Source organism: Nicotiana attenuata, chromosome 6 (assembly GCF_001879085.1).
Source record: "Nicotiana attenuata strain UT chromosome 6, NIATTr2, whole genome shotgun sequence".
Lineage (NCBI taxonomy): Eukaryota > Viridiplantae > Streptophyta > Magnoliopsida > Solanales > Solanaceae > Nicotiana > Nicotiana attenuata.
The window spans coordinates 11,329,571-11,337,107 of NC_031994.1; the positions used below are offsets into that span (position 1 = coordinate 11,329,571).

The 7,537-nt window shown below is 36.3% G+C and overlaps 1 long non-coding RNA gene across 1 annotated transcript; it reads right to left on the reverse strand.

Annotated features, from left to right (window-relative positions):
* LOC109228175 lies at positions 3,897-6,242 on the reverse strand. Its single transcript, XR_002068321.1, has 3 exons — positions 5,359-6,242; positions 4,783-4,846; positions 3,897-3,936 (listed from the first exon to the last, which is right to left on the reverse strand). It is a non-coding gene; the product is annotated as an uncharacterized LOC109228175 (long non-coding RNA).

Sequence of the window (7,537 nt, forward strand, 5' to 3'; positions counted from 1 at the left end):
CTTTGCATCAAAGACTGACTACCATAGATTAAAACCTCAGGGGAGACAGAATGATGGTTTGACAAAAGTGCATTTAAAGATGGTATACAACTGTTTGAGTGCAATTTAGGTACATTATGAATATAATCATTCAAGTATGCAGGTGTTTTGATTTCTCTTTGGGTTCTCCTAAGACAGGGATTATTCTGGTTACTTGTTTGAGGAGGATAGTTGCTCAAAACTGGTACATTAAGGTTTGATGCTGGAGATGACTCTAGAAAAGGAAGACTATCAATAATGTGACTGTTAGGAGGTGATGTGGATGTGGTACTAGCAGGTGACATTTCATTGTTACCAACAGGTGACAGTTCATTGTCCATGTGACTTGAACCATCTGGATTATTTTCTATATTAGCTTGAACATTGTTATCAGTGTCATCCACAAAGTCAACAAACGGAACACATTTTAGCACAGAAGGAAAAGAAGAAACATCTGGAACAATTGCAAAGGGAAAAATATTTTCATGGAAAGATACATCTCTTGAGATTTGAATCTTCTTAGTAGCAAGACTTAGGACTTTATACCCTTTGACTCCAAAGGGATAGCCTATGAAAACATGCGGAATAGCTCTAGGTTCAAACTTGTACCTATGGACTTTAGGTATTGTTGGGTAACACAAACAGCCAAAACTTCTCATTTGAGAGTACAAAGGTTTCTTTTTGTATAGGATTTCATAGGGACATTTGTTTTTAAGGTATGTAGTGGGTAGTCTGATTATGATGTAGGTTGCTGTTAGCACACATTCTCCCCAGTATTTCAAAGGCAATTTTGACTGGAATAAGAGTGCCCTAGCTGTTTCAAGTAAATACTTATGTTTTCTCTCCACCACACTATTCTATTGTGGTGTGTATGGGCAGAATTTTTGGTGAATAATCCCTTTTGACTGAAAAAAGGTGTTACTTTCTGAATTGGTAAACTCTAAGCCATTATCTATTCTTATGGCTTTTATGGTAGTCTTGAACTGGTTTTCTATCATTGAAATGAAGGCTTTAATGACTTGGATTGCATTGCTCTTGTATGCCAAAAGGTGTGTCCATGTAGCTCTGCTCAAGTCATCAACCATAGTGATGAAATGCTTGTAGTTATCATAAGTGGTGGTGTGATAAGGTCCGCAAAAGGTCCACATGTAACAGTTCAAAAACACCACTAGAAGTACTGGTTCATTGAGTAAAGGGTTTTTGTATAATATTGGACAAAAATTATTACTCCATATATTTAATTCTTTGCCTTCCAACGCCGTTGTAGTCCTGTAGATGTTTTTGTTCACGGGAAAGCTCATCATATCTTCGTTTCTTAGGGAAGAGAGAAGATAATTGTAAATGTGTAACTCACGTGATGGGTACCTCTGTTAATTTTTCAAGAGAGCCCTAACGGAATGATGTTTCTTGTTAAGCTTTGATTACTTGGAGGATGTTCTTTGTTCAATGTAATAGTCTAAGGATGTAGTTTAAGTTTAAGGCATAGATAAGGGATGTTTTCTGCCAAAAACTCACATAACCACAATCACATTAGGATCAAGACTTTGTCAAATTCCATTTTTTACACTATAAAACAAAGAACGAAAGCCACAACTTGTCCAAACTTTCTCTCACAAATATCCTCCTCCTAAGTAAAATACGTGATTATTAACACTACTAGAAATCTGCATGAATTAGAATGAAGAACCTCGAAAAGATTGTCCTAGTGCTTTCTATCATTTCTCTCCTCCTAACATCAGCAGTTGCTCCTCCAGCCGGAGGCAGAGGAGGAGGAGGAAGAGGTGGCGGTGGCAGTGGCAGTGGAAAATCTGGTGGCGGTTCCAAAGGTGGTGGTGGCGGAAACAGTGGGGTTCGGCCGTCACCTCGCGGTTATCCGGCAACCAGTAGTTCATCTACTTCTTTAGGTTGGTCTTGTATCGCCATGTCTTTATTTGCTTACCTTTCATTTCTTAATGTTTAAAAATTCGAATCAAAAAAAAAAAAAAAAAAGTTGCGTGTAAAATGAGTATAGTGTGCAATTAAGAGTTATTCTTTTGTAACTATCAATATACTGTTGTCAAAAGTTTTGTAGTTATCAAAAATGGCTGTTGTGATAATATAGTTCTTTTTACACCTATTATTGAAGGTTATTGCTATATCTTTCAGGTTATTATATCAACTAATATTCCAAGTATTTTTCGATTTATTTATTAATATTAGATTACAAGGCTGCACGTTAGGGAAAAAATCCACTTCTTCACGATACCTGTGGAAGTAGTTGACTAGTCGTAAATAATCTTCAACATACTAATTTTGACAAATAAAATATAATACGATAGAGATAGAATGCGATAAAAATGAAAGATAATTACCTAAGGAAAAAAAAACATCTCTTTTGTTCTAACAATCACGGGCTCATTAATTTAGAGATGAATTCATCTGTCTTTTTGCAAGAGGTCAACAAAAATAATGGTAAAAACAGCACGATCTAGTCAGTTTTCGGACTGGTCATTCAAAAAAACCCAGTGCTTACCAAGTCAATGAAAAATAACCACTATTTTGTTGCAACAGAGACCGGTCCAGCATAATATACTGGAGTTCGGTGCACCTGTGTATGAACTTCCAGCATATTATGCTGGAACTCCAACACACGGAAAGTTCCAGCATAATATACTGGAGATTCGAGCACTTGTGTATGAACTTTCAACATATTATACTGGACCGGTATACTTTGCTGGAACTCCAGTATACTATGCTGGAGTTCTAGTGTATTTATGCTGGAACTCCATCATATTATGCTGGAGTTCCGGCATACTTATCTTGGAACTCCAGTATAATATGCTGGAGTTTAAGTATACTTATGCTGGAACTCCAGCATAATATAGTGGCGTATTTTTCGGGTTTTGAACAGTATTTTCGCTCAGATTTATCTTTAGATGAAAAGTGGCTAAATTTCGATTACTTTTGAAACTGGGCTATTTTTTGAACGACCACTTGTAAATCTGGCTATTTTTGAATTTCTCCCAAAATAATGCATGTATGCAAGACTAATATTGAAATGCGTAAAAGAAATTTCACTTATTTTTCAAAAAGTTTTCAACTTTTTTTGATATAAGTGTTTGGCCAGAATTTTTTTAATTTTTACTTGAAGATGCAACAACAATAACAATAACCCGGTATAATCCCACTAGTGGGGAGGGTAGAGCAAGATGAATTTTGGTATTTTTTCGAAAATTTGAAAAACTCCAAAAAGCTGCTTTTCATAATTTTCACTTACGATCACTCATGAAAATTCTAAAATAGCCCAAAATTATATTCATATCCAAACACAATTCTAATTTTCAAATACCATTTTCACTTGAATTATTTTACCATTCTTTTCTGAAATTTTACTTCTTATGTCCAAACACTCACTTAGTAACAAGAAATAAGACTCAGGTATAAATTATGTGTGAGTTGACTACTAAAGTGTCACGACCCAATTTAGGATCATGACCGGCACCTAGGAGCAAGTGCCCCCAAGTAAGCCTCGTCGGTATTTTACAAAAAATCGGACAGAGTTTTCCCTGTTTTTGGACTATCCCAAAAATTTCCTGTCTCAAATCAGCAACCAAACATCCTAATATCATACCAAATAATTGACAACTTGTCAATTAACCAATACAAGTCTCCGCTATAACTAAACCACCAAGTAACCACTAGAAATACTAATTTATCTCCACTTTGATAAATGAGAACGATACTCAATATAAGACTATAATAACAAAAGAATACTCATGGCACTAAATTAATGACTATGGAGCGACTCTAAGAGTTCAAAAAAAAGAGTATAACAATATAATAAAATCTCCGCCCACGCGAACAAGTGCGAGGCTCACCAAGAACTATCAACCTGTGCGCTCTAATTAACGAAATCCTCGCCCGCGTCAGCTGCTGTCTCTGTAAAAAAATTGGCGGGGAATGAGTCGCTAGCTCAGTGAGTAATAACACTTAACCATAACCGTTTTTATTTAGGGAGTCAGAAAATATGCTAGTATCTCAAACAGAAAATAACATAAAAATGCCCTTTCTGAAACAATAAAAAAAATTTCAGTCTCATCACGCTTTTCTTGTAGTATAACATAATTAACAATTATGTAATAAGCTTGTTAACCACTGTATAATATCAGTATTCACATTTTGGGAGATTTCAACGAACGGATCATATAATCGGTATAACTGTGGACTTCTTTGCGAGAAGTCATATATAACGGTAGTCCCTACTCGAGGGAAATCGGTAACGGTATGCTAGTTCTACCTTCCCATTCGTGAGGGCTATAACTGTACTCTGTAATCGGTAAATACAAGGCGCACCAGGTCTAACGAACCCGCCATTAGCTACGGGATCCTTCAAAGTCTCCTCACATTTATGCTCTTTCTTGTAAACAGTAAATACTCGTACAAAAGCATTTTCAAAATAATAAAAGGGAATATCATTTCTTATCAAATCTTGTAATTTTATTTCGGTAATGGAAATCATGTCTCAAGTAATAGTAAAACATGTCTAGTAACGGTGATAATAATTTAAATAACTGTAACATCTCAAGTAACGGTAAAACATATCTAGTAACGGTGAAAACATTTAGATTAACCGGTAAACATCTCAAGTAAACTGTTCGGTACCATATCAAGTAAAGGACTTGTCCCACATGCAATTTCAAACATTCGGTAACACATTTATTTTTAAAATAATATATAAACCATGCAGGTTATGAAAACGCAAATTGCGTTAAGATTACTACTCACCTCTTCATACCAACTAGCCAGAACTCGACTTCTTATCGATCCAAATGCTCAATTTGTGTACAATCTATAAATCAATATAAATCTAGTGTTCACTCTTGAACTTTATAATCTATCTCACTTTCAGTAGATGTTTTTTTCCGCTTATAACCGACATTTTGTTTCCACTTTACCACATTCATTAGACTATGAATCATCTTTATATAAAAATATGGAAAATAACTATCTATGGCTAATTTGTTCTTCCAAACTTAATATCTTTGTACTACTCCTTTACTAAATCATAGAAGGAATTTGCAGAATTAGTAATAATAAGTTTACATCTTGTATCCTCTTAATAACTTGTTAAAAATATAATCAATTGATTAAGTTTTTTGTTGCTATCTCCATATTATTCTAAATAATAATCTGATTTTTTTCCCCAACTAATCCATCAAATATATATAAAAAAATTGATTTCTTGTTCATGAACATTCTTGCATCCAAATCAATTGGAACTCACTGAGTTACTAGTATCACTATCTAACTGAAACCATGATAAATCAAAGAGACTCGTATCAATGGAATAATAAGATTTACCTTGAATTTAGAAATACAATGGTTGAGAATAATAATATTGAAGCACCAGGTTACTAACAGCTATGGAACTGTACTTGATTTCCCCCTACTTTGGAACCTTAAGCTTCGTTGCTTTCTCCCCTATGGTTTTTTTTCTTTCTATGCTTTAGCTTCTACTTCTTCTTTGCCGCAACTTTGCTGCAATTCCCTTTTCCCCTTTTTCCTTTTCCCCTCTTTTTTTTTTGTTTTGCCGTTCCAGTGGGCCTTTGCCCATCTTTTAATTAGGTTAGGTTCCCCCAATTTTTTTTGTTAATTCTTTTTTTTTTAAATGTTAGTTCATTTTTTTCTTCTTTTTTTTTAAAGAAAACTTAAATTATTTACTAAATACCCCATATGACCTCATTTAAAATGGTATTACACCCTCCCCACCTTATGAAATTCGGTCCCCGAATTTAACTCAAGTACGTACCTCTAGACTGAAATAAATGGGGATACTTCGCTTGCATATCTTTTTCTACCTCCCAAGTAGCTTCTTCAACGGTATGATTTCTCCATAAAACTTTAACGAACATAATTTCCTTTGACCGTAGCTTTCTTACTTGCCTATCAACAATTACCGTCGGCTCTTCCTCGCAAGACAACTTCTCATCAAGCGGTATAGTTGGTGCTTCAAGCACCTGAGATTAGTCTGATATACATTTCCTTAGCATTGAGACATGAAAAACTGGATGAATAAAGGACAACTCAGGAGGAAGTGCCAAACGATAAGCCACCGCTCCCACTCGGTCTAGTATCTCATAAGGTCCTATAACCCTGGGGCTCAGCTTGCCTCTTTTCCCAAATCGCATCACACCTTTCATAGGAGAGACTCGTAGGAACACTTTGTCTCCAATTGTGAACACTAAATCTCTTCTTCTCTTATCAACATAAGACTTTTGTCTACTTTGAGCTGTAAGCAATCTCTGTCTGATCAACTGGACCTTGTCCATAGCTTCTTGTACTAGGTCGGGTCCCAATAAGTTAGTCTCACCAGCTTCAAACCATCCGATAGGAGAACGACATCTTCTACCATACAATGCTTCGTACGGTGCCATTTGAATACTGGACTGGAAGCTATTGTTGTAAGCAAATTCAGCTAACGGTAGATAAGTGTCCCAACTACCTCCAAACTCAAGAATGCAAGCTCTCAACATATCCTCCAAGATCTGAATAGTACGTTCAGACTGCCCGTCTGTCTGTGGATGAAATGCAGTACTAAGATCTACTCGTGTACCCAATGCTTCTTGAAAAGATTTCCAAAAGCGTGAAGTGAATTGTGATCCTTTATCAGAGATGATGGATACTGGAACTCCGTGAAGTCGGACAATTTCGTTCATAAATATCTGTGCATACCTGACTCCACCATATGTAGTCTTCACCAGCAAAAAGTGTGCTGATTTCGTCAGTCGATCTACAATCACCCATACCGAATCATAACCTCTAAGGGTTTGTGGTAGCCCGGTGACAAAATCCATAGTAGTTCTTTCCCATTTCCACTCTGGAATCTCAATTTGTTGTAGTAGTCCTGCGGGTCGCTGATGCTCAGCCTTGACCTGCTGACAAGTCAAACAACTAGAAACAAAGTTAGCAACATCTTTCTTCATACCTTCCCACCAATAAAATTGCTTCAGGTCATGGTACATTTTTGTGAATCCAGGATGTATAGTGTATTTAGTGTTGTGAGCTTCTTTAAGAATAGCATGTCTCAACCCATTTACGTCTGCTACACATAGCCTGTCACCCATTCGAAGAACACCATCACTTTCAATAATCATATCCTTGCTTTTACCAGCTAATGCCTCATCCCTGTATTTGCATAATCGTTCATCCTCATATTGGGTGGCCTTAATGCGCTCAGCTAATGAAGACTTAGCCTGAGCACAAGCCAACAATGCCTCTGAATTCCCGACACTAAATCTGATACCTGTATCTTCTAGTCTCTGAATATCTTTGGCCAAAAGTCTCTTTGCAGGGGCTATATGTGCCAAACTCCCCATAGATTTTCTGCTCAATGCATCAGCCACCACATTCGCTTTTCCAGGATGATACAAAATAGAACAATCATAGTCTTTGAGTAGTTCCATCCAACGATGCTGCCGAAGATTTAGACTCTCTCTGCTAGAAAGATACTACTCTAGACTTTTTAATGGTCAAGTATAAA